This window comes from Trichosurus vulpecula, chromosome 3 (genome assembly GCF_011100635.1).
Source record: "Trichosurus vulpecula isolate mTriVul1 chromosome 3, mTriVul1.pri, whole genome shotgun sequence".
In the NCBI taxonomy this organism is placed as follows: Eukaryota; Metazoa; Chordata; class Mammalia; order Diprotodontia; family Phalangeridae; genus Trichosurus; species Trichosurus vulpecula.
In genome coordinates this window covers 309,370,218-309,397,619 of record NC_050575.1, presented here as the reverse complement: position 1 = coordinate 309,397,619, position 27,402 = coordinate 309,370,218, and the positions used below count along the sequence as shown (strand labels likewise).

The window sequence follows — 27,402 nt, the reverse complement described above, 5'->3', positions numbered from 1 at the left end:
GGTTACATAATTCTGAGTCAACAAAAGAGGTTTTATGGAGGAGATAAACACTAGGTTGATCCCTGATTGAGTTGTATGGATTGGCAAAGAAGTATGGAACAGGATATTCCACATAGAAGGAACATTAGCAAAATTAGGAGAACACAGGTAAGTTCTGGGCACTATGAAGGGATGGCTCTGGTAGAAGCAGCATGTAGAGGTCACCCTAAATCAATAGTTCTTGTGTTTCATGAACCCCTTTGGCAATCTGGTGAAGTCTAAGTATCCCTTCTCAGAATAATGTTTTTAAATATATAATAAAATACATAGACTTATACAGGAAAGCAATTATATTAAGATACAAATATCAAATTCAAAAAAAGAACAAATTGATGGACCACCTGAAATCTATCTCCCAAAAGAGGACCCTAGGATAAGAAACCCTTTTCTAGGTGCTCTGCCAGCTAGCATTGTGTTATCATGAGTGTAGCAATGTCCACTAGAATTTACCTCCATGTGGCAATAAAGTTTTCTGACTAAGCTGGCAGAACTTACACTTATCAGGGTCCCCCAACTTCTGATACAGATAGGTCCTAGGAAAGAAGAAAAGTTTTGCGACTACTGAGGAAGCAACTATTGCTGACTGTGTAACCTAGATGAGTCACCATTAAATCCCTTTGGTTTTTCCTAAATCTCAAACCTCATTCTGCTCACAACAGTAAGGCTCCACCAAGTAAATATGTAGAATAGGATAAACATGTCCACAGAAACAGGGACATCTAGGGACACCCAGACCCTACAACCATTGTGCTCTACTGGGACAAGAAAGTCTACTCTCTTCATATTTTAATATTATAAAGCTCTGTACAAATAATATCATAGGGACCAATTTTAAATACTAACAATAGAAGTCCTGTTTCTTTCTTTCTTTTCTTCAGCCCCTACAGGCAACCCCTATAAAAAAGAGCAAGTGTCTTGATTAAGGCCATGGCTAAAACTAGTATGGAGCAAACTTTGCCCCTAGACCACTGGCATCCAGGGATAGATACTTCCTCCTTCTAGTGACTATTCTCCCTAAGCTTCTGTTCAGTAATCCAATAACTTTCACTGCATATACTGCAGGGGTGCCATTTCCTAGGGTCCTGTTAACATCTTTCTTACATAACTGCACTGTGGAATGTCATTCCATACCAACATTATAGTCCCACACCCACCTTTCTGCTCAACTGTTTTTGCTCCAAGTGAACAAATTTCTAATTACAATTGTGATTGGAGTTCTGCCTTCCAACCCCTACAGCTCACCTGCTCTGGTTTCCTTGCTGTCCTTACAACCATGCTACCACACATACTTTCTTTTCCCTATAAGTTTTCCAGGGATCAGGTATATGGACATTGCAGTAGGAGTGTATTTAGTTTGCTTAGTGCCTTTGGTTAGAATTCAAAGATAATGAGGCCAAGGTTTCTGGATTTCATCCGGCCTTTGTCATCTCTTAGCTTCTCATAGAGAAAAATAAAGAAAAAAAAAACAACCCCATTGCATGACTATAGATAATAAACCAACTTGTGAAAACTCTCAAAAATATCTACCATTAAGAGGTTCACATGAACCCATTCTAACTATTAGAAAAATGATAAAGGCACATGCAGTGTATCATGCACTGTACATTTACAGAGAGAGTGCAAGGGAAGAGGAGGCAACAAGGTATTATCTCCAATATGGGTTTTTTTAATGTTTATGCATATTTTTCATGCCAGATAATTCCACTCTCTGTGGAATAATGAATCCCCACTATTTCTAGTGGAAAGCAACCAAAATAGGAGCAATTACCCAACATTTCCTGGGATTCACATGGCCTAGTCCCTGCTCTCATATGACTTTATCTTACCGAAGAAATGGGGCTGGGTCAGATGATCTCTTGAAGTGGCTTGGAGTTGTTAGATCAATGACTATGCATGTTCAAGCTTCTGCATTTTCCCAATTTCTTCTGAGTGCCTATCCCACAGTGTTTAGAATTAGGTTGAATTGGAGTTTGTGCCACCTCTGAATCACCCTTGCCTACTTTCAGCAGCTTGTTTGGGATTGTTACCCAGAACCTATTACTTAGGAGCAAGGGAATGTTATTGTATTTGAGTCGGTGCAGATTCATTCTTTCCAGAGGCTCTTGTCTCTGCTTTTTAGGGATGTAGCAAATGTGGGAACTGTGGTTTCTCAGTGACAAACTCATTTACTTTCAAAGCAAAACAATGAAGAATGTGACCGACTTGATTTTGTGATTGGATGTTCTCAGTACCAGCCAGGGTGGTATATCCAGGATCAATATGACTAATGGACACTGGCTCCTGGTGATAGAGTCAGTAAACAGGATAAATTATCACATCCCTTCTGTTTCATTGATGATAATTTCTTCTTACTGTTTGATCCGTGGTATCCAAGACGTTGTTCTCAGTAGCAGCTGTCAAACCAATCTCTAGCCACCAGCTAGGAAACACTTGGTCAATACATCCAGAGTGTCAAATTTTGAGTTATCTTTAAGTCATTTTGTTCTCCCATATTGTTTCCTTTGGCTGAGTAAAATCTCTATTATTTTGGGCACAGAGACAGAAAATGTACTATGAACAATCCATGTGTTTTTAATTTGATGTTTATTATGTTTTTGTAATGGTTCTGTGATGTCCCTTATGTCCATTCTTTATCCAAATGATTTCTTGTACCACCCTCTCATTCTCTTGCACCTGCCTGAATACCTCATCATAATTCTCCAGTTACTTATCCAAGTTAAAATTAATTCACTCATGAATTAATTCAATAAACATTTAATGCCCCCTAGGTTACATAGCAACTCTATTGCCTGGAATTCAAGGCCCTCTATCTCCCCTCATTCCCAATCTTATATTATTGACCTCCATACACTATATACTCCAGCTAAACTTAATAACTCTCTTCCCTATAAACCTGGCTTTCACTTTCACTTCTGTGTATTTTTATTTGTACTGTGTCATATGCCTAGAATGTCCTTGGTTGCTGTTTTCACTTGTAGAATTATACGCTTCCCCTTCATTCTAATTCAAATGCCATTTCATTCATGAAGACTTTCCCGATTGTGCCACCTTCCTCATTGGACCTCACATGGCTCTTTATTTTGTACTTTTCTGATCCACTTATATAATAGTGTATATGGTAATATAAAGAACATGCGTACCAAATTCTCAGGAGTCCCGGCATTACACTAGCACTTAGAGAGAATGAAAGAGTAGCTACTTGGGGGTATTATGTTGTGGTAGTCACCAGATGGTGGGGTCAGACCAGAACTATCAGCTTTAGCAACTTCACAGGCTCTAAGTCCTGAATATATTTCTATTATTTCTGTTCGTGCATAGATGAGATCTATATTTTTTTTCACTTTTGGTGTATTCCTAGGCTTTTATCTACTCAATGATATGACTATTCTTACTAATGGTTCATAATTTATCAAATGTCTCTAACCTCCAATTTCCACAGATTCTAATCTCTTTCCCAATTTCATATGATTGAAAAGAATTATTAACTAACATCTTATAGTTCGTGTAATGAATTAAATCAAAAGTAAAAGGTACAGGGTCAAAAGCTTTAGTGACTTGAGTAAGCTACAGCCATTGTTATGAATCTGACCTGTCCTAGGGGTAGGGAACCTTAAGCCTTGAGGCCACATGTGGCCTTCTAGGTCCTTGGATGAGGCCTTTTGACTGAGTCCAAGTTTTACAGAACAAGTGTTTTTATCAAGGGGATTTGTTCTATGAAGTTTGGAGTCAGTCAAAGGGCCGCACTTGAGGACCTAGAGGGCCACATGTGACCTCGAGGCTGCAGGTTCCCCACCCCTGTATTAAACTTATACCCTTCTTTTCTTTCTCTTTGGCTCTTACATTCAACACTGCAGTAAAAGAACTCCAAAGACTTTTACAGGTACAGGATTTGGGAAAGAGGTTTTTGCCTCACCATATCCCACTTCCCCTCTCTCTATGTAGCCAGCAACAAGGATTCACTCCAAACCTCTAGTGATACCATTCATACCCATATTTTTGAGGAAACGTTTGGGCTGATGCTTCAGTAGATTGGTCATTAGTGGTTCTGAAACCATGTGCCATTTCCACATCTTCTCAAGGTCTGCTCCTTCATCCCCTCCCAGGAGGCCCCATTCTTAGTTAAGCACAATGTCAAGTGTTGGTTTTACCTTCTCATTGGCCTCTGGAGTCTTTGATATCTCCCTATTGTGGCCAAGTAGGCAGAGGATAGGTCCTTGGTAAAACTGAAAAAGCAATCACCCCCTGAAAACAAGACTGCAGCTTCAAACCTCTGGATCATGTGACTTCTGGAACCTCTGGGATCTTTTTTGTAAGACAAGAAGACACTGCATGACCTTAGATAACTCTACTTTAGTCCCCTGAGGCTACTCAGCCCCACATAGCCCATCTCTTTGGCACTTTAAAAATGGGGGGAGAGTTCATGGGAAGCATGTATCTTTCTTTTCCATAGCAGGAGATTGTCAGAGCAGGTTTTAACAGTAGTCATTTCTATTTGCCTTTTGTCTTTCCTAGAATATAAGGAACATGAGGGTAGAAACTGTATCTCATCTAAACTCACTTGATAACTCTATTAGCACCCAGAACAGTGCTTTACACATAATGGGGAAATTGATAAATATGTATTGAATGAATGGATAAATGGACAGATTGTCTGAAGTGTGAGAAGTAGAGGGGAAAAGGCATCCCTCCTGTCCTCAGGAAGCTTATAATCCAATACTATTGTTGGTTTTCCTTCCTTTTTGAAGAGGGCTAATGACATCATGGTAAGGGGATGGGGAGGAGAGGAGGATGCTTGACTCCCTTATGAAATGGATTTAAGTGAAGCAGGGTTGCACAAAGTCATCAGCCTCACTCTCTCTTCCAGAGTCATCAAAAGTCAAGACTACTGGTGATGGTCCACAATGCAGGGGAGGCAGTGGATGACCTTGTCATCTTTGATGTCTGATCTAGCTCTAAGTGCTCCACAGAGCATGAGACAGCCAACTTTATGACTGTTGGAATAAATTGTCTTCACATTCTTGGGGTATCCATCCCCCTAACTAACTGATAGGTTTGAGGCCCATCAGTTACCCACAACCTGATTTTTAGACTGTCTTCAAAGATGGTTTACCAGGGTGTGGTTGCTGATATGTTATAGCTTCTTGGAGTCATAGGTGAGAGTTGAATGACTGGTTAGACACCAAAGGTGGATGAATATCTCTAAAAAGGGCTAAGCAAGCCCACATACCAGAGGTGCTAGACCTCTCTTAATACCCCATATACCCTAATACAATCCAATAGAAGATCTTATGGAAGTATAGAAGGCTGATCTCAACACCTCTTTGATACAGGATTGGTTGCAGATGTCCAAGTACACATATTTGGAAAAATCAAAAACTTCACACAGCAGAAATTCTTTTAGCAATGGAAATCACCTTTATTTGATCCCAGGTTCATCTTTTTTTCTTGTTTTCTATACTGAAAGTAGTAGGCAAAGAAACACTTGAGAGACTGTTTGTACACATTATCCCAGAGCAAATGTGGTTTCCAAACTCCTGGAGATTCCTTTCCAGGACACATTTCATCTGCAGGCTTATACATGTGAGGTTTCTCTACATTTTGAAATGCCATTCTAAATAGGGTGGCCTAATAAAGGTTGACAGCTTCTCTTCTGATTAACGAAAAAACTGATGTAGCATTTCTCCACATGGCCAGATTTATGCTGTCCCTTTCAGTGGAAATATTTAACTACCTAAACCTCCTTGCCCTTAATAAAACTGAATACTATTTATTCTATAATCTTGTCCTCACCTGAATCTCTGCTATGCATTCATATAGCCTTCTCCTTTTTCCATGCCTGAAATGTACTCTCTCTCCACCTGCTGAAATATTTCTCTTCTTTCACGGGCCAACTCAGGGGCCACCTCTTCAATGACGCCTCTCTTGATACCTCCCCCCTTAACCATAATTGCCACTATGTGGAAATGAAATCTCCACCACCATGGTTTTTTCAGAGAAATCTGACTGTATCTCTTTTGTCCTTATCACATTCCATGTTGTATTATCATTAGTTATACGCATGTCGAAATCCTGTTAGTTGATAAGTACCTTGAAGCCAAGGGCTATACCCTTTTCCATCTTTGGATCTCTACCAATGGAGAATAGAGTCAATCCATAGTGAGCCCTTAATAAATGTTTACTGAATTGAGTTGAATGTTTAAATTAGAACCTTTCTTATTTTTGAGTTTTCTGATTATTATCACCTCCAAATTATCGTAGTTTACTACTTCAAAAATCTCTCCCTCTGTTACTCTCTCTCTCTCTCTCTCTCTCTCTCTCTCTCTCTCTCACTCTGTCTCTCCCTTCACTCCCCACCTCCCTCTCTCCCTAGCAGTCTATGAACTTCAGCAGTCTCTACACACCATGCATTCAGGCATCCAATGTCACAGTTTTAGCTTTGACTGTGAAAGGGCATCTGGCAGTGATGAGCTCTATAGCTACATTACAGGCAAACATAAACTTGTGTTGATTTTTGAGTGTTCTGCAGTGGCTGGAGCAGTATTATAAAATATCTTTAAAACTCTATCACTTGGAAAAAATATTTGAAATGTGCCTTATAGGTCCTCTTTTATCAAATGTTTAACACTGGGTTTGGCACTTTAATAGGCCGCCCTAGATGTTTGAGTGGGTATCTACATAAACTCTGATGGTTTATTTACAACTGTAGCTTTTAATGGAAATGTAAAATAATTTCTCTTCTGGGCAGTCCACATTTCATTGCAAGCACATCAACAAAATGTGAAATTCACATAAAACGCCAAGTTGCAAGTATCATGAAAGCTGGGAGAGGCATTGCTGCATATTTTAGATGGGCCCATGTATTTATGGTGTGGGTAGGCATACTGTAAAGCCTAATATGGTAGTATTGCTCTATTGTAATAAAACAATGTAGTGTTTGAGAGGAGGGGGAAAAAGGTTGGTGAATTATAGCAGTCATTGTACCTTGTTTCCCATTATTGAAAGTGGAATATGATTATCAAATGTGAGCAGTGTGCATTTTACATGCTTAGTTATAGATCTCACTTTTTATGTGTGCCTGGAATATCAATATTTGTTTTACTTTTAAGGAACATTAGTTACAAATACAATAAGTGTGTTTCATTTTTCATCTAGGATATGCTGTCTTCAGTTCTTAAGTCAGGGCAGGCAATATATGTCTCAATGATTATTGATCTAAAAGCCAGTTTATAGTAAGCAAGACCAGTTTGCAATAAGCCAGTGCATGAGCTGCTCCTGCTCTCTGAAACCCATGGAGCTGGAGTGAGTAGCAATAAATAAGAGCTTAATTAAATTGCTCCTTGGCAGATTGCTGGACCGTCTTTCAGATTGGGCTTGGAACCCGTGGGGTCTCCTTTTCCCCTTGATGTATGCGTAGAGTTCTCATTAATGCTAATGGGAGCTATGTGCAGTAAGAGGAGGCTGACCCCACATTCTACTGTGTCAATGAAATACCAAAAAGGATTTTTGTTTCTCCCTTGGGCTATTCGGCGATGGATTTAAAAAAAAAATTCAGGCTGAGGCATGAGAATATGAGGCATATGGCACCTAGCCTCTCAGTGCTCTCAACACATGTTTAATAAGAACAGTAATGGTAGTAATGATAACAATATTCCTAAAAATATATAAAAATGCCATGGTGGATTTTCTGTGCTAGTTAGTTAGAGATTGTAATTGTAGACCGAGAGATTAGACTGTTAGCTCCCCTTGGAAATGTCCTCACTCTCTGTTTAGCTCCATGTACACTTGATTACAGTGCTTAGTAAGCCATAGAAACGGTGCTCCTAGGCTAGAAATGAATGGAAATGATTAATTAGATCTTTTAAGGTATTGCATTTATAGCAGGGCACATGTAGCCTTCAGCTCATTTGGGTTCAAAGCCATCCGAAAGACAGGAATGCTGGAAAATGAGGGAAGACAGGACTGCTGGGCAAAATTGCAACTTGTATGCTGCTATTGCTTTCTGCAGTATGTGTACTGCAGAGGAATTGTCAGTCTCATCTCTCACACATCCAATGTAATTCAATAGAAAAACATTTATATTTAAATATATCAAAATAAATATTTTGTGTATAAATATACAATATAATATATTAAACATATTATGCTATACAATATAAATATATATATATTGGGGCAGCTAGGTGGCGCAGTGAGTAGAGCACGGGCCCTGGAGTCAGGAGGACCTGAGTTCAAATCCGGCCTCAGACACTTGACACGTACTAGCTGTGTGAGCTTGGGCTTGGTCACTTAACCCCAACTGCCCTGCCCTCCCCCAAAAAAACAAATAATATATATATATATATATATATATATATACATATATTAAATGTGGTATTTATTATGTGCTAGGAAGTGTGTGCTACACAGGAATTAAAAAGACAAAGTCAAGCAGTCCTGTCCTCAAGGAGCTTTGCATGTGTTGGGGAAAGGGAAATGAGGAGGATACAATAGGTATATGGATAAATAAATTCCAGGTAAAATTAGTAAGGAGAAAACACTAACAAAGAGGAGAAAGCAGGGGATGCTTCACCAAAGATAAAACACCTATCCTGAACCTTGAAAGAACATAGGCATCCTAAGAGGCAGAGGTGAATTGTAAACATGGAGTACAAGAGCACAGAGATAATAGATATAATATAGAGTTGTGAGATAGCTTGTATCTAACATAAAGCGTGTCAGAGGACACAATATGAAATGGCCCTGAAGTGATGGATTTTGGAAAGTTTTAATGCCAGGCTGATAAGTGTGTAACTTGTCTGAGGTAATAGGGAGTCACTTAAGACTTTTGAGTGAGGATGCAACACAGTCAGACCTGTGTTTTTATAGATATTAAGCTGTGTTGAAAAGTTCTTATAAAAAAATGGTTTTCTACAAGCCTTCCCCAATTGAGAAATGGTCAAAGGATATGAACAGGCAGTTTTCAGAGGAAGAAATTAAAGCTATCTATAGGCATATGAAAAAACGCTCTCGATCACTACTGATTAGAGAAATGCAAATCAAAACAACTCTTAGATACCACATCTCTCCTGTCACATTGGCTAAAATAACAAAGCAGGAGGATGATAAATGCTGGAGAGGATGTGGGAAAATTGGAACATTGTTACATTGCTGGTGGAGTTGTGAGATGATCCAGCCATTTTGGAGAGTAATTTGGAACTATGCCCAAAGGGCTACAAGAATGTTCATACCCTTTGACCCAGCAATACCACTTCTGGGTTGTATCCCAAAGAAATTTAGGGACACAAGAGGGAAAGGGACCCATATGTACAAAAATATTTATAGCAGCTCTTTTTGTGGTAGCCAAGAATTGGAAATCAAAGGGATGCCCATCAATTGGGGAATGGCTGAACAAGCTGTATATGAAGGTAATGGAATACTATTGTGCCATAAGAAATAGGGATGATACGGACTTTGTAACAACCTGGAAAAACCTACACGACATGATGCTGAGTGAGCGGAGCAGAGCCAGGAGAACATTGTACACAACCACAGAACTATGGATTCCGTGAGGACCAACCCTGACAGACTTCGCTCTTCTCAGCAACACAAAGTGCAAGGACAACTCCAAGGGACTCACGATGGAGAATGCTGTCTACATCCAGAGAAAGAACTGTGAAGTTTGAATGCAGATTGAGGCACACTACATGCTCGCCTTTTTTTCTTCTCTTCTGTTTTTGTTTTTGGGGTTTTTTTTGGTTCTGTTTCTTCTTTCTCATGATTCATTCCATTGGTCATAATTCTTCTCCACAACTTGACTAGTGTATAAATTAATTCAATGCAAAGTTATACATGGTAGTTATATGAGATTCCATGCCATCTTGGGGAAGGAGGGGGAAGGGAGGGGAGAAAATCTGGAACTCAAAATTATGTAGAACCGTGTGTTGTAAACTAAAGATAAAAAAATAAAAATAAAAAATACAAATTAAAAAATGTTTTTCTTATCTCTTTGAGTGTGTGCACATTTTCTAGAAGCATATGATGTAATGTTGTAAAAAATAGGCATGTATTCCTACATCCATTTGTTCAGTTGTTTACAGTTGTGTCTGACTCTTTGTGATCCCATTTTGAGGTTTTCTTGGCAAAGATACTATTTTGCCATTTCCTTCTCTGGCTCATTTTAGAGATGAGTAAACTGAGATAAACTGGGTTAAGTGACTTACCCAGGGTCATACAAACTAGTAAGTATCTGAGGCCAGATTTGACCTCAGAAAGATGAATCTTCCTGACTCCAGGCCTGGTGCTCTGTGCACTATGGTGCCACCTATCTGCCCCTATATTAATAAACATCAATGTAAAAAGTAGGAGTGGTAACTGTATTTGTAATAATAGTAGTAGTGGGGGCCATCTCCAGTCATCCTGATCTACATCTTGCCCCTAGAGCCAGATGGCTATGGAGGTAAGAGTGAGACTGGTGACTTTGCACAGCCCTGTCTCACTTGAATCAATTCACTTGTGCATCATGACATCACCTTCCTGATGTCATAGTCCTCTTCAAGAATGAAGGACAAACAACTATCAACAATCTCTGAGAATTAGTAGCTGCCACAAAGTGGACCCAGTTGGCCAATTCCAGTTGGGTAACAGAGCTACTTCCTTTCTTCTTCTTTGCTTCCTTCCTTCCTTGCTTCCTTCCTTCCTTCCCTCTTTCTCTCCCTCCTTCCTTCTCTTCCTCCCTTCTCTCCCTCTGTCTACATAGGGAATTATAACCTTACCTGCAGGTACTCTGCCCAAAGGAATGTAAATTTTGGTAGCTGAAACCTTGCAAGATATCTTGGGGTTTATGGGCTAGATTTCTTTTTTAAGGACCATGCTTTAAACCCAAAGCTCTCTGGCTCTCATTGATTTACCAACAGTAGGTCCCAGCCCAAGCCTCATTGGTCATTGTTTGGGCTCTGATGATTCAGAGTGAGTGTAAATAGCAATTGTTTCTGTTTTGTCCCAAAACCCTAAGGGTCTTCCCCTGCCAAATTGTTTTTTTTTTTTACTAGGTAATAGAGGCCATTCTTTGCTGCATATCTTACCTAGCCTTAATTACTAAGTGGGCATTGCCTCAGTTAAACTGAAACTTGGGAAAGACCTTACCTTAAATAAGCCAAGGTCTTCGGCTGCATCCAGAGCCATCTGTAGTCATCCTGAGCTATATCTTGCCACTGGACCCAGATGGCTCCAGGAAAGAAAGTGAGGCTGGTGACTGCACTTAAATCCAATTCACTTGGAAGTCATGACAGTCCCAATATTGTGGTCCTCTTCAAGAACAAAGGACAGACAACAATAGTAGTAGTGGTGGTGGTGGTGGTGGTGTGATGGTGGTGGTGGTGGTGATGATGGTGGTGGTGGTAACAGCAACAGCAGCAGTAATGGTAGTAATATACATGTATACAATACTTTAAGGTTTACAAAACACTATGCCCACAATATTCCTGGGAAGTAGGTATCATAAATATTATAATCTTCCTTTGACAGATAAAACTAAAACCTAGATAGATTAAGTGACTTGTCTAGAATTTCTAGGACCACATAAATATAAGTGGTGAACTGTTATTTGAAATAGGTTTATATCATGATCCATGTCAAGCATGGCTACAATTCCCTAATTCTAGGCCAACTATCCTTGAGTTCATCCTTTATTGTTTTTGTTTTGCTTTTTATTTTTTTCCACTTAATAGTATTTTCCCCAATTGCATGTAAAGATAGTTTTCAGCATTCATTTTTATAAGATTTTGAATTCCAGATTCCAGGATATACATGTACAACCATATTAAACATGCTTCCACATTAGTCATGTTGTGAAAGAAGAATCAGGACAAAAGGGAAAAACTATGAGAAAGGAAAAAAAGGTGAAAACAGTATGCTATGATCTGCATTCACACTTCATAGCTCTTTCTCTGGATGTGGACTACATTTTCCATCATAATTCTTTTGGAATTGTCTAAAATCATTGTATTGCTGAGAAGAATTGAGTCTGTCAAAGTCAGTCATTGCACAATGTGGCTGTTATTACGTACAATGTTCTCCTGGTTTTGCTCATTTCACTCAGCATCAGTTCATATAAGTCTTTCCAGGTTATTTGTGAAGTTTGCCTGCTGATCATTTCTTATAGCACAGTAGTATTCCATTACATTCATATACCATAACTTGTTTAGCCATTCCCCAATTAATGGGCATCCCCTCAATTTCCAATTCTTTGCTACCACAAAAACAACTTCTATAATAAATTTTTTGTACATGTGGGTCCTTTTCCCATTTGTATGATCTCTTTGGGATGCAGACGTAGTACTGCTATTGCTGGATCAAAAGGTATGCACAGTTTTATAGCTCTTTGGGCATAGTTCCAAATTACTCTCCAGAATGGTCAGATAAATTCACAACTCCACCAGCAATGTATTAGTATCCCAATTTTCCCACATTTTCTCCAACATTTATCAAAAATATGGAATGCTTCTTAAATTTGCAGGTTCTCCTTGTGCAGGGCCATGCTAATCTTCTCTATGTCACTCCAATTTTAGTATATATTCTACCAAAGTAAGAATTGCATTTTTTTAACAAATCATGTATTTTAGAGCTGGAAAGGATCCAGGATATCAACCAATCCAGTTTTTTCATTTTGCAGATGGTGAAACTGAGACATAGAGAGGTGATTTATCTATACTGAACAGAGTCACAAATAGGAAATGACAGATTCAAACTTAGGTTTACTAAATACAAAATCTACTATTTCACTCCACTGTCACCCTTAGTCAATCAGTCAATAAACATTTATGAAGCACCTACTGTAGGTGACTCTTTGCAGAACAATACATATATGTCCCACCCATACATCTGATATGTCAAATCCAAAAGAAAAAAATTATCAATTTAAGTTAAAATTAAGTAAGTTTCCTTGCTGCAATGGAAGTGAGAAGCAGATATTGATTCTAAAGAAGAGTCTCTCTAAGGTAAGAATGCCCAGAGAAATAACTCAAAATTTTAGCGCCCAGGGCATAGTTTGCAAAATAGCCCAGGGCTAGCTAATAGCACGAAAATAAACCTGAAGTAATTTTTTTTCAAACAAATTTAGTTTGTGGGAGGTGACACCTCATACTGTAGGACTTAAGAAGTCAGAGATCATAGAGTCAGTCCCATGGAGTCACTGATGGAGAAGCAGCTGACTGCCAAGGGAGGGAGTAGGGTAGGACGCAGCCAGGGAGGAGCTTCCCAGGTGTACAGTGTTAAAGCTTCCTATTTGAAATAGTCATGGTTGCTATCTAGTTGACAAGCTTAGTTGTTATTAACTGCTGAGGAAGTAAAGTGCTTATAGCACCCTCTAGATTGCAGCATCCAGAGAAAGGTCTCCATTGCCCACCCTAGTAACAGCTGTGGGCAAATCATCATTGTTATTTATCATTTACACCATTACATTTACACTATTAACTTGTTATATATTACTGTATTTCTGTACTGCATATCACTGTATTTCTGACATGTCCTAAAAAGTTCATTTTCTTCTCATCCACCTTCCAGGAGACAGACAATTTGGAAAAAAAAAACAACCACAATAACCACATAATTCTTTCTAAATTGACCATACATATGTATAAACAAAACCTTTTCCAGATTTCAGACTTAGAGTTCAGACTTAGAACAGGAACCAGTGAAAAGGTTTTTCAACAGGAGCCATCGAATTAGCCTTTTCTTCCTTAATTCCTTTTATCAGCTACATACACATCCTGCGGAGTAAAATGCGATGACCTTTAAGGCACTGGGCAAGCTCAATACAATAATGTCCCAACAGAACTACCTGCTTTAATTATTCTAGTAATTTCTGCTCTAATTTGTTTGATCCCTCATCTTGGCATGACAAAGAAGCAAGGGACCCCAGGTCCTGAGCACAGTCAGGGCTTCTTTATCTTGCTAATTTGCCTGCATCTCCAGCATGGTATATCTGCACTCTTTTGCCAGAGTGAATTATTTACTGCCTGTTGATTTTTGAAGATGTTAGTAATAATAAGTGACATTTATTATTATTATTAGCTACACAATCTCATTTGAACCTCACAACAACTCTGTAAAGTAGGTAATGCTGAGAACATAATCTCCGTTTTAGACATCAGGAAGCTGAAATTTCAAGAGGTTGAGTTATATGCCAACAGTCAGCCATCTAGTAAGTAGATTTTGATCCTTCATCTTGATGGTTTCATATAGTTCACTCTGTCTTCTATGTAGCTGGGTGGATGGAGTCCTGGATCTGGAATTAAGAAGGTCTGAGTTCCAATCCAGCCTCAGATATTTATTTTTTTTAGCTTGTGACCCTGGACACAGGGAAGCTACATGGCACAGTAGATAGAGTGCCAGGCTGGGAATCAGGAAAACATTGTCCTGAGCGCAAATCTGGCCTCAGACACTTACTAGCTGTGTGACCCTGGGCAAGTCCCTTAACCCTGTTTGCCTCAGTTTCTCCATCTGTAAAATGAGCTGGAGAAAGAAATGGCAGACCATTATAATATCTTTGCCAAGAAAATCCCAAATGGGGTCACAGAGAGTTGACCATGGCTGAAAACAACTAAACAACAACAAGACCTCGGACAAGTTACCTAATCTCTTTCTACATTGGTTTCCTCACCTGAAAAATGGGAATAATAGTAGCAGCTACTTCCCAAGATTATTGTAAGGATAAAATGAGATAATTTTTTTTAATATTTTTTTTATTTTTAGTTTACCACACATGGTTCTACATAATTTTGAGTTCCAGATTTTCTCCCCTTCCTCCCCCCTCCCTCCCCAAGACAGCATGGAAGCTCATATGACTACCATGTATAACTTTGCATTGAGTTAATTTATACACTAGTCAAGTTGTGGAGAAGAATTATGGCCAATGGAATGAATCATGAGAAAGAAGAGACAGAACCAAAAAAAAAAAAACAAAACCCAAGAACAAAAACAAAAGGGAAGAAAAAAGGCGGGCATGTAGTGTGCCTCAATCTGCATTCAAACTTCACAGTTCTTTCTCCGGATGAAGATAGCATTCTCCATCGTGAGTCCCCTGGAGTTGTCCTTGCATTTGTAAAGCACTTTGAAAAACTTAAAGCACTTGGCAAATGTTAGTTGCTGTTATTATCATTATCATTACTATTATTATCATAGGATACTACCTTTCTCCTCTCCCTCAAGATAATGGTTAAATGGTTGAAAAAATCATACTTTCAAAACTTGCCATAGTTCCTTCTCTCAGTGATGATACTCAGATATTTGGAATGAGGAGTCATGGATTCAAATCTAAGCTCTGGCAACACCTACCTTTGTGACTGTAAACAAGGGATTTCACTTTTCACAGCCTCAGGCGGTTCTGTCTCTAAAACTGAGACAATTGTAAAACTCATGATACCTACATCAAAGAGTTGTTGCAATGCAAGTAGTTAAAGCCCTAGAGAAATATAAATGGCATGTGTTTTTTTATCCCCTTCTTTACCTAGAATATTGGCATGTCTGTTTTCTTGGGTTTTTTCTTTTTTCTCTCTTTTTTTTAACCCTAAAACAATCTGAGTATATTGCTCTCAGCTCCAGGATTAGGTATAATTACCCCTAACATTGTATGAGCCCTAGTGTCATCATTTCTTGATGTTCAAGCAGAAGGTGGCTTTAAAAAGAAAATAGCTTATGGTCATTGGTGCTTATGGAAGCTGTTTTAATTCTGTGTATGACAAAATACCAAGTCTGAGATTTGTAGTGAAGACCAAATTGTCAGAATTTGCCAGATGTCTTGAGTGGTGTTAAGTTTCACATCTTTGAAGGTCTTCAAGTAAAGGTTTGATAATCACTTGCGAGTGCTATTTGAGAATGCTTTAGGTATGCTTTGGATATGGATTGGACTAGCTATCCTCAGGGGCAGCTAGGTGGTATAGTAGAAAGAGTGTCAAGCCTGGAGTCAGGAAAACTCATCTCCTTGTGTTCAAATCTAGCCTCAGACACTTAGCTGTGCAAACATGGGCAAGTCATTTGATCCTGTTTGCCTTATCTGTAAAATGAACTAGAGAAGGAAATGGCAAATGACTCCATTATCTTTTGCCAAGAAAACACCAGATGGGGGTCACAAAGAGTTAGACATGACTGAAAACAACTGAACAACAAAATGCTGGTCTCTAAGACCCTGTGAAAGTATTGCTCTTAGAGTCAGAAAACCCCTGTGTTCAAATACAAGCTCTGACAAATACTACCTGTGTGACCAAGCTTCAGTTTCCTAAAGGTTAAATCAGGGTTGATAATATCAAGTAGTACTTACTCACAGGTTATTGTGAGGACCCAAAGAAATAATGTGTGTAAAGTATGCTGTTCAATGTAAAGCATTATGTACAATGTGAAGCACTATGTACATGTGTACATTTATCATTGATGTGGGCCCTTCCATCTCTAAATTCTAAAGATGGTTAGAATTATAAGATCATAGCATTAGAGGCTTAGATTGGAAAGGAACTTTCTTGACAGTGTAGAGGTAGGCAGTGTTTTACAATGACAACTCCAACAAAACCACTGGCTCTGTAACCAGGGAAACTGGGTTCAGACTGTTACAACGTGACTAGCAGCTGCTGTGGGGGCGTAAGACCAACATCACCAGCACACAGGAGGGCTGCTAGCACAGGTTCTTTGATCTGGTTTCCTAAGGAAAGCAACTTTAAGGGGTTAACAATCTTACTTTAATTAAGCATGCATATATCATTCACTTAGTTCTGGGGAAGAGTCAACAGCCTTAAGTTCAGAGCAAATACAAACAGAAATTACAAGCAGAAATTGTATAAATAGAGCAAATAACACAAACCAGTAGACAGGCTTTTAGCTGTCTGTCCAACATCTGGGTTTTCCAAGAGGGGAGGAGGTGGCTCCTTCGAGTACCCAGAGTCTCATCACCAACACTCTTTCAATGAGTGTGCCCCCAAAGGCAAAACGCTAACCTCTGAGTTTATATACACTTCTTCAGGGTCAGAGGTCGTCACAACCATACAACAAACCCACATGACTTAGGCCCTCCCTTGACATAAGCAGGTCATCAAAGACTCCCAATTCAATAGAAGATTCCTTAGTACTGAGAAGCACTCCAAAATTAAGACAGCAAAAAGTCCACTATGCTTGCCATTACTTTTGAAAGGCAAAGCTCATCAAAGGTACTTGATTACCTCAGCATTCCAAAAGAGAAAACAATACTAAAGTACCACCCTAATTGCCATAACACAGATCCTACCTTTGAAGGTCCCTATTTGACCTTGGCCTTGATGACTTCTGAAATCTCTTTTAGTTCTGATAGATGTGGCAGTAATCTAACCCAATCCTACTGCTGGATAGAGCACCAAGCCTGGGGTCCGGAAGACCTGAGTTCAAATTTGGCCTCAGACACTTACTAGCTGTGTGACCCTGGGCAAGTCACTCATCCCTGTTTGCCTCAGTTTACTCACCTATAAAATGAACTGGACAAGGAAATGGCAAACCACTCCAGTATCTTTGCCAAGAAAACTCCAAATGAAATCACAAAGAGTCAGATGTGACTGAAACAACAACAACAAAAACCAGGTCAGAAGAGCAGATTGTTAAAATTTCATTGTGAGCATTTACACCCAGAAAATCAGCAAGCACTGTAATTCAGGATTTGATTTAGAGTTTTGTTGATTGTCTAGACTTCAGAAAGTTATCGGGACAATATTAATAATTCAGATTAATTTTATAAGTGTTTTATGTGTACTTTTGTTTTTAACCATAGAACCAGTTGTTAACCATTTCCCAAAATACTCCTGCTACAAGTATCTGTCCATGTAGTCTGATCCTCTCATTTGACAGATGAGCAAATTGAAACCCAGAAGGTTAAGAGAATTGTCCAAGATGAAGCATGTAATGAATTAATGAATGACAGAACCAAGATCCAAACACAGCTCCTCTGACTCCAAACTGGGTGCTACGTCTGAAGTACAGTTGTCGAGAATCTAAGAATTCATTTACTGCAATACCCTCATTTTACACATGAGGAAACTGAGATCCAGGGAGATCAAATTAGTAGAACCAGGAGTCAATCAAAGGCCACCCAACTCCAGATCCAAAGCTCTTTTCATTTTGTAAAGGTGTATGTAAAGAACTCACAATCTTAACACCACCATGAATGTTCTTTCCCTGTCCACACATAAACATCCAATACATAGGTACCAAAGCACCTTTTCTGTTTTGTGTCTTCATGACTGCTCAAAAACGTTCCCCTGATTCTCTCAACTGACAGGAGAGACAGAGGGACATACAGAGAAAGAGAGACAGAGATAGAGAGAGAGAAAGAGAGAGATACAGAGAGACAGAAAGACAGAGAGAGAGAGAGAGAAATAACAATTTCTCCACTGCATTACATTTTTGTCCCAAAAAGAACATTCAGTCTCTTCTCTTACAACTTCTGGGGAAAAACAAAAGAAGGATTTAGACAATCATTAATAAATATAACTCCTGGAACCATAGTTTAAGCTATTACTTCTGGGAATTGTGAATTAAATTTTAGGATTCTGACCCTCCTGCCAACTATAGAGGTGACTGTTTTGAGTTATCTTGAGTTGGCAGAATAATTTACCAAAATTGTCAAGCATCTGAGTCTGTATTTTGTCATTAATCATGTGATCTTTTAAGAGTCTCTAACTTTTCCTGAACTTCAACTTCCTCACCTATAAAATGGGGACAGTAATGCTTGGATTGCCCACCTCACAGGGTTATTGGGAAGAATGTATTCTGAAAACCACAAATTGTTGTTGGGTTTCCTTAGTGTTATTTTTTCTTGAAACTGAAATATGTTGCCTATGTTTAGATGTAGAACATAAGCATATGAAAATAGATATTCCTTGCAATAAGGAAGTTTTGAAGGGTTGTGTTCAATGGAAACTGATGAATGTAGTCAAATGTTGCCTCCTCTGCAGTATGAGTACCTTGAGGTTATGGGCATTTTTTTTTTTTTGGTTTTTGTTAATTTTATTTTGTTTTGGTTTGGTTTGATTACCCTCCCTGTAACTTAGCACAGCACCTAGCACATAGTAGAAATTTTGCTTGTTGATTGATTTATTAGAATAGGCCTTGCTAGATGCAAATGACAAATCATTTCTACGGGCAGAAAGAGCTTCTAAATATTGCATCCCCAACTTTGAGGGTTTTTTTCTTTTGTTTTGTCAAAAACTCTACTATAACAGATGGGGCCAATAGAGAAAGCTATGTTGAAGTTTCATTGAATATAAAATCTTTTTCACATATACCCAGAGATTACACTTTTATGCATGCTACTAGATAGTTTCAAGGATGCCAACCTTTGCCTACATTTATTGAAAATATCAGGGATGAAAGGAAGCCTGCCCAGGAAAAGCCCCATTTGATAGGAGTAAACCCAAGCAAGGACATAAGAGTTTCTTTTTTGGAATACCAAAGTCTAAAATGTAAGGGAATGCTAGAAATTGGAGACAAACTAGAGAGTCCCATCCAGGGGAGGCTGCACAGAATCAAGAGGCATAAGTATTAGTGAAATGACTAACTCTCAGATGTGTACTTCCAAGACATGGTACCATCTTTTTGTGGTGGCAGGAAGCATTCCTTACACCGTTCTAGCTCTAACATTTTGAAGAACCTGTAGGAGTTATTGTCTGCCCATTTCTCTGATCCTTACAACTGATTCATAATCTCGTTATATCTCAAAATCTCAGCCAGTATTTACTGTAACTCTAAGAAAGTCCAACTACAGAAATCCAGGCTGTCATTATGAAAAGTTTACAATGACATCAACAAATGGTGTTTTGATGGTGATTAGATTGGCCACAACAGAGATAGGGAGGTAGAAGTAGGGAAGTCACTGAAACTGAAATATTAGAATGTTATTTGGAAGATGACTTAAAGCCCAATCAATCTACACAAACCCCCCCCCACAACCCAATGTATGTATCCCCTCTAGAATATTTTCAACAGTAAGCTGGTATGACAATGGGCAAGCTACATAACCTCTCTGGACCTCAGTTTCCTCATCTGAAAAATTAAAGGGTAGGACTAAGATGGCCTCTGAGGTACCTTCTAGCTCTAGATCCATGACTCCTTGACCATCCAACTTACTTTTGAACATCGCTAATGATAACAAATTCAATGTGCCCCGCCCCAAAGAAGCGTATTCCATTTTTGAACAGGGTTAATTGCTAGAAAATTCTTTTTATTGAATTGAAATCTGCCTCCCTGAAACTCACTATCATGACTGGGAAGATCATGTAGCTAATAATTTAGCAGTCCAGCATACACCATGGGGTCATATTGGATATTTCTGTTATAAAATGTTATTTCTAACATTTTTTCTAGAAAGTCCTTAGCTGTCAAATCTAAACCTCTTTCATCCTGCAACTCTCAACCCAGTTAGTACATTGATTACATTATCCAGGTCTTAACATTCAATATATTTTGTCAGAGAAGGATACTAAAGATAATCTCAAGATCCTAGATTCAATCCTAAATTAGCTTAGGAGAGTAGAAAAAAATAACAAGACAAAGTCAGAATTGGAAAACAAAGCAAAAAAAAGCCAACCAAAGGAACAAAAACCTCTCTGCTCTATGACCATCAATTATACCCTTAACCAGTCAGAGCCTATAAATCTAGACTCTAATCCACAACCCACATGTAATGTAAAGTATTCACAGTTTATGGAGTAGTTTCCCCAAATGAGATAATGTATCAAAAGTGCTTCCCAAACATTAAAGTACTATACAAATGTCACTTATGCTTATTATTATTATTATCATTTTATTCCTGTCATTTTTATGTTCAATGCAGCTTCATTAGAAATGGTACTAGGGTAAATCACTTTCCTACATTATTGTCTTTCTATGTTCAGTGTTAGGTCAACTATTGCAAAAATAATTTATTTTGGGTGGAGTAATTGAATGAAATCATTGAGTTATATGTTTATCTATAGACTTACTGAAAGCATCTTTGAAACAACTCCAACAATACTCAAGACAATGGGGATGGTATCTACATCCTCATATTCCTACCTGGTTTTACCTCTTTTTGTTTCCCTACCACTTCAGTGCCTATCACATTGTAAATGCTTAATAATTTTTTTATTAATTGATTCTTTGGTTACATCTTTATATTTTGAAAAGTTTTTTTTTTAAATTAATTCCAAATAACTTGGAGATTATGAGTACTTGGTATGGTAATGTCTAATAAAAACATTGTTCTCGGAATATTTATAGATTAATGTTATGTCTAGCAACAACAGCTTTGGCAACAGCTTTGTTGGTAATAATTCTCTGGTTCCAGGACAGTTCATTCTTTAAATTTTCAAAGATAATTTTGGGGTCTATATTTGTAGTTCAAGGGTTTCTTCTCTGTTAATTTATGAAGTAGAAAGCTTCTAGTATATAATTCCAGCTAGCAGATTATGTCTTTCTATGTTCAATAAGTGCAAAATATTGGCTCCCTGGAATGATATGTTATATAGTTTCTGCCCTTTTTATGCAAAATTCAGATTGATTAATAAATTCAGGTTCCTTAAGGATAAACTTTCTGTAATATCTGATGGCAATGAGATGGTCTTATATCAGTGATAAACATTGATCAAATTCACACAACTAAGCCATTTATTTGACTCATGTCCACATTTTGTTGGTTGAGTTCATGTGGAGGTCACCCTTTTAGGGCCTCCTGATTCCACTCTTGGATCTTAGGAGTTTTTTTCCATAGGCTCTATCCAGAGGTAAATCACCTTCAGTTGCTTTTAATAAATCAAGTGGACCATTCCTAATGCCAGTCTTTATGATTAGTCTGTGAAATGATGTCTATTTATTCTGGACATATTTCTGTAAGTTTTTACCCTGTTCATTTTTTCAATCATTATGACAAAGAACATCTATCAATCATTTTCTTCCTTTTTGACAAGGAAATATTAATCTTTCCACTGTTACCTTAAGGAGGATTAGCCCTACATTTGTTGTTGTCGTTGTTATCTCATAAAATTGTGGGGAATAACCCTATTTTAGATACGAAAAAAAGCTAACATCATTAAGATCATATGACTTCCCCAGGAATCACACAGCAAGTAGCAGAAACCAGACTCAGATCCCAAATTTCAAAGTCAACATGCTGTCAATTATACTGAACGAGATAAGTGATCCTTAATGACTCAGTGGAAATTCATCACTGGTAATAATTCAGGGTCAGTACTATCATCGACTAGCTAGGTAACCTAGGATACACCACTGTGAAGAAAGTGCTGACTTGGTCACATTTCTTGTAAGATGTTGGAATCAGAGTCTGTCACTGCAACTGTGAAAGAACTGGTGCTATGACATGTTCTCTACAAAATATTATAATATTCACCTTGAACAGAATTCAGCAAAACTCAGATACACTTAATCTGATTCTGTCCATGCCTGATCATGCATGAATGTCATGAATCAACAGTGATGCCTATGTCACTATGATTCCTATTTATCTGATCTCTTCAATCCAGTATCACTCAATTCCTTGCTGTTCCTCAAAGCAGATGCTTCATCTCTTGGCTCTGCACATTTCCTCTGGCTGTCCCCCCATGCCTGGAATGCTCTCCCTCCTTATCTCAGCCTACTACCTTCCCAGGCTTCCTTTAAATCCCAACTAAAATCTCATCTTCTACAGGAAACCTTTCCCAAACTCTTTTTAATTTGAATGCTTTCCCTTTCTTAATTATTTCCTATTTATTATTTATGTAGTATGTATTTGTCTGCTTGTTGCCTTGTTGTGAGCTCCTTAAAGACAGCAGCTGTCTTTTATTTCTTTTTGTATTGTGTGTGCTTAGCACAGGGAGCCACCAGCACTTAATAATAGTATTTGTTGACTGGCTGATTTACACTATTTTTTTTTCTTTTTTTTTTCCTTCCTCGATAGGCTCGATAGGCTTGTAGCCACAGGAATATTGCCCAAGACAATTAAAACCAGGAATTTTTAATTCCCATTTGAATTTTCTTCTATTTTCTACTTAGCAAAGGGCAGGGAGCTACTTCTAATAATGTGCTTTGGAGAGGAGTATATTAAGACTGTGCATGTCTCCTCACATTAGTAGGGCATATTTGGTTCTGTGAAACAGAGGTAGAGAAATAGAAGGAAAGGGAGGAAGAGAAATGGAAAGGGGATTGGAGGAATGGAAGGAGAGGGAAGAAGGAAGAGAAGAGAGGAAAAAGAGAGAGACAATATTAAAAATAAATGAGAATATGGATGCCACTGTATTGGGTTGCTAAAATTATAATAATATTTAGAACTAGAATAAAACCAAGAAATAATTTATTCGAACTCCTTAATTTTTCAGCTAGAAACAGAAACCCAAAGAAGTTAGGCAATTTCCCTAAGGTTACACCAGCAAGAAGCAGAGCTGAAATTCAAACCTGACTCTAAATCCAATGCTCTTTCTTCTACACAGGGTGAACTTGACCAAACATCCTTTCTGCCAGTGAGTCTCCAAAGAGTTATATAACAGGACTTGGAGGACACAGACCCCATTCGACTGTTCTTTTTCCTGCTTTATGATTAAGAATTCCCTACCTCATTATCCTCTTATTCCTGCGCCCCATTCTTATCCAAGTATGCTCTAGCTTCTTCTGCCTCTATTGACTTCTGCCCTCCTTGTCCCTTACCCTCAATAGAAACCCTGTTCTATTATTAACAAAATCCTATTTTATCCTCATTCTCTTCCTCTCATGCATTGTACTGCATTCTTGAACCCCCACCCCACACCCCACTGGCATCTCCTTATCTTGTCTCCCAAAATATTAGGTCAGGGATACAATCGGGTATATTTTTTTTTCATTCCCACTTTCAAACTCTCTCTAAGCCTTTGTCACTTAGCATTTCTCTTTTTTGAGGCTCCATTCATTCATTCATTCATTCACATTACTCTATCCAGATCTTCATTGCAATCTTCTCTTGTCTTTCAGGGGATTCTCTATGATTTCTCAAAAGTATTCAGTATAGGGTTCACTGTTTTCCTCTTCACCTCAATCTCTGTTCTCATACTCAAAGCCCTCAGTTTATTCCTCAATATTCTCTCAAACACTTTACCTTCCTCAACTCCCATGACCATGAGAGTTGTTTATATTTAGTATCAAAAGTTCTTAACTTGGGTGGAGGGGTGGGGGAGAGTGGATCTGTGAACTTTAAAAAACATTTGTGTAACTATTTCATTATAATTTGTTTCTTTTGAAGTCCTGTAAGTTTCATGTTATGCATTTTAAAATGTTATTCTCAGTTATATTCATACTGTGTTACTTCTGTATTCCTGAAGCCTACTATCCTTCATCATAACAACCAGCACTCCTCCTAGATAATTTCACCTCACTTACTTGCCACAGTACTCATGCATGGTTCTCCTGACAACTCCTGTTTCCTTTGCTGAATTAACATTCATTTCTCCTCCTAGAATGGGCATTCACTAAGATTTTATTTTGGCTTCACTGCTCTGTCTACACTCTCTTGACTGTCATGAGCTCCCTTGAGTTCAGTGATCATGTCTACAAAGATGACTCCACAAATAACCAACTGTAATCTCTCTCCTAATCATATCTGCAGGACATTTCCACCAGAAGGCACCACTGTATCTCAAACTCAATATGTCTAAAATAGAACTTAAAATTTTCCCTCCAAACTCACTCCCTTTTCCATATTTTTTTGATATAGGTTAAAGGCACCATGATGCAGAGTCATCTAATTCCCTTCCTTTACAATCCATATCCAAAAAGTTGCAAAGTCTTATCATTCCACATCTACAGAGTATCATCATACTCACCTATGTGTTGTTCTTTTCCCACTAAACTCCAATTTCATAACATTGCACTGAGTTCTCCAAGCCTAAGGATGTTCTTTCTCCTTTCCTCTTAGATGCTTTGTCTTTCTTCAAGACTGAGCTCAAATACCAACTTCTTTAAGATGCCTTCCATGCTCTGGCTAACTGCTAGTGCTTTCCCCCTGAGATTATTTTCCATCTATAGACCTGGTTTTTACATGTTATCTCATCTCATTAGCCTGTAAACTCGTTGAGGGCAGGGAGATATTTTTTCCTTTGCTTTTTGCCTCTTTCTGTATCCCCAGTCCCTAGCAGAGGGCCTGACAGAAAATAAGCTATTAAGAATTGCTTGTTGACTGACTAACATCTATAATACCCCTATTTTCTATTCATGAGGCTAGTTACCCTAATTAAGACCCTTATCATCTTTCCCCGGATATTATTAAAATAGCCTCTTATTTATTTTCCCTACTTTTATTCTCTCGCCTTTCCTATCTATCCATAAAGTTGCCAAATAATCTCCTTAAGAAGTATGTCTGTTACTCCAATGTCAAAAAAAAATTTCAGTGGTTTGCCATTATCTTTACTAAAAACTACAAGTTCCTCAGACCCTCAGCACTGAAATCACTCTTCAATCTGACTTCAGTCCACCTTTATAGACACAATTCATACTTCTCTCCCTCATGTGCTCTGCATTCCAGCCAAATCAGCCTGCTGGTTATTCCCTAAACATAGTGTTCTGTGGACCAATTCCTGAACCTTCGTATAGTCATGGCTGGAATATGTGTCCTTGTTACCTCGATTTCTTACGATATTAAGCTTCCTTCAGTACTCATCCCAAGTGCTACTTCCTAATACTCCCCCCAATTTATTAACTTTCCTTCCTCAAATTACTTTTTGGTTTTTTTTTTTACTTATCTGTGTACATATTGTTATTAACACTATCATTAACATTCTTCCTACTCCCCAAGTATAAGGTGGCTCCTTGAGAGTAAGGACCATTTTTCTTTATGTTCTCAGTACACAACATTGTACTTTCCCTACATTAGCATATATTTAGTTGTTTAAACTAAAGTAATAATAATGATAATCTGATGCATAGTTTCCCTGTCATAACAAGTGTTGAGAGAAAAGAATTTTTCATATCTGTATTAACTATAGAGTTGTAGCCTACTAAATGTCCAAACATAGAGAACAAAGATTTTTTAAATGACTGGCAATCTTGGATTGCTGTTATACTCTGATTTCTAGGAAACCTTCAGCCTATACTTGGGATCATTATAACCCCACATGTCACTTCTCATAGTTTTTAAAAGAGAATAAATACCCTATACTCACTGTGGTTTGGGGGCTATCACATTAAACCACCCAGGGTCATGATTACTGTGTCTATAAAATGAAGAGATTCTAGGTCTTAAGCAACCAGTAAAAAAAAGAATCATCTAGAATTTGATATAGAAATTAAATAGTGCAATTAAATTAAGAAGTAACATGGTATAATGGGGAAAATATTAGATTTGGATTGAGAAGACTTGGCTTTTTAATCCTCCCTATGCTGCTTGCTACATAAATGACCTTGGGTATGTCATTTTAATTCTCTGGGCTTTAGTTTCTTCATCTGAAGTGGAAAAAGGATATCAGGGATCAAGTCTCACCTCTGAGCTTACCATCTGTATTTCTTTAGGCATATCAATTAATTTCCCTGTGCCTCAATTTCCTCATCTTAAAAATGAGGAGATTGGATTCATATAACTCCTGAGTTCCCTTCCAGCTCTGTATCTAAGATAATATGACTAGATAATAGCTGAAATCTCTTACTGCTCAAAAAAAATCTATGACTTCATGAGGAGTATAACTGAATAGTTGTTTCCATAGAGCTTTGATCTCAGTATCCCATTGCTCTTGACCTTCTTACAGAGCTTATTTAAATAACATTTTGTTATACTAGTTTTCTCCTATTTACTATGATTTCACATGAGACAGAAAAGAAGCCCCACTACAACATTTGTCCAACACCCAAATTGTGAGTTGGATTTCTAACCGGGGCCCATAAAAACATTTGCAGTCTGCATGCATCTGGCATTGTGTTCCATCCTTCACGCTCATCATAAAAGTCTTGCCAATCTTCTCAGGTTCAAGCACAAAAATCCATTGCATTCCCACAGAGCAATCAGAGGCTCCTTGCACCGAGGACCAAGAACCAGCTATAACCAAACTATTTATTCTGATATCTGTGCATGTTGGATGAAACCAGTGGTGAATCTATAACCCTGCTGTCAGTGGTTCTGAATTTATTCTGTGCCTGAAAATCTCACTTTTCCCCAGTCAAGTCAGAATTCAGTCATCCTTCCAAGATGCATTTATTTCCTCATTGGAAATGACCAAGTTAGCCCCAGGACCTATAAAACATGTGTGTCTTTTATGGCATAGATGTTCCCTGAGAATCTGACCTTTTGGGCCAATACTGATGCATTCTTCCTGCTGCATATTGTGTGGTAGTAGATACTACTCTTTGTCATGAAAAGCACACATTTGGTTTTGACTTCGTATGCTTCTC

General features: G+C 38.2%; 1 protein-coding gene and 1 non-coding gene across 2 annotated transcripts in view; one reads left to right on the top strand and one right to left on the bottom strand.

Moving 5' to 3' along the window:
- Positions 1 to 27,402, top strand: part of UNC5D (unc-5 netrin receptor D) — a 368,330-nt gene that overhangs the window by 94,780 nt on the left and 246,148 nt on the right. The gene's annotated exons all lie outside the window — the stretch shown is intronic.
- On the bottom strand, positions 12,503 to 12,608 carry LOC118845119. The gene has a single exon (XR_005010003.1). It is a non-coding gene; the product is annotated as a U6 spliceosomal RNA (small nuclear RNA).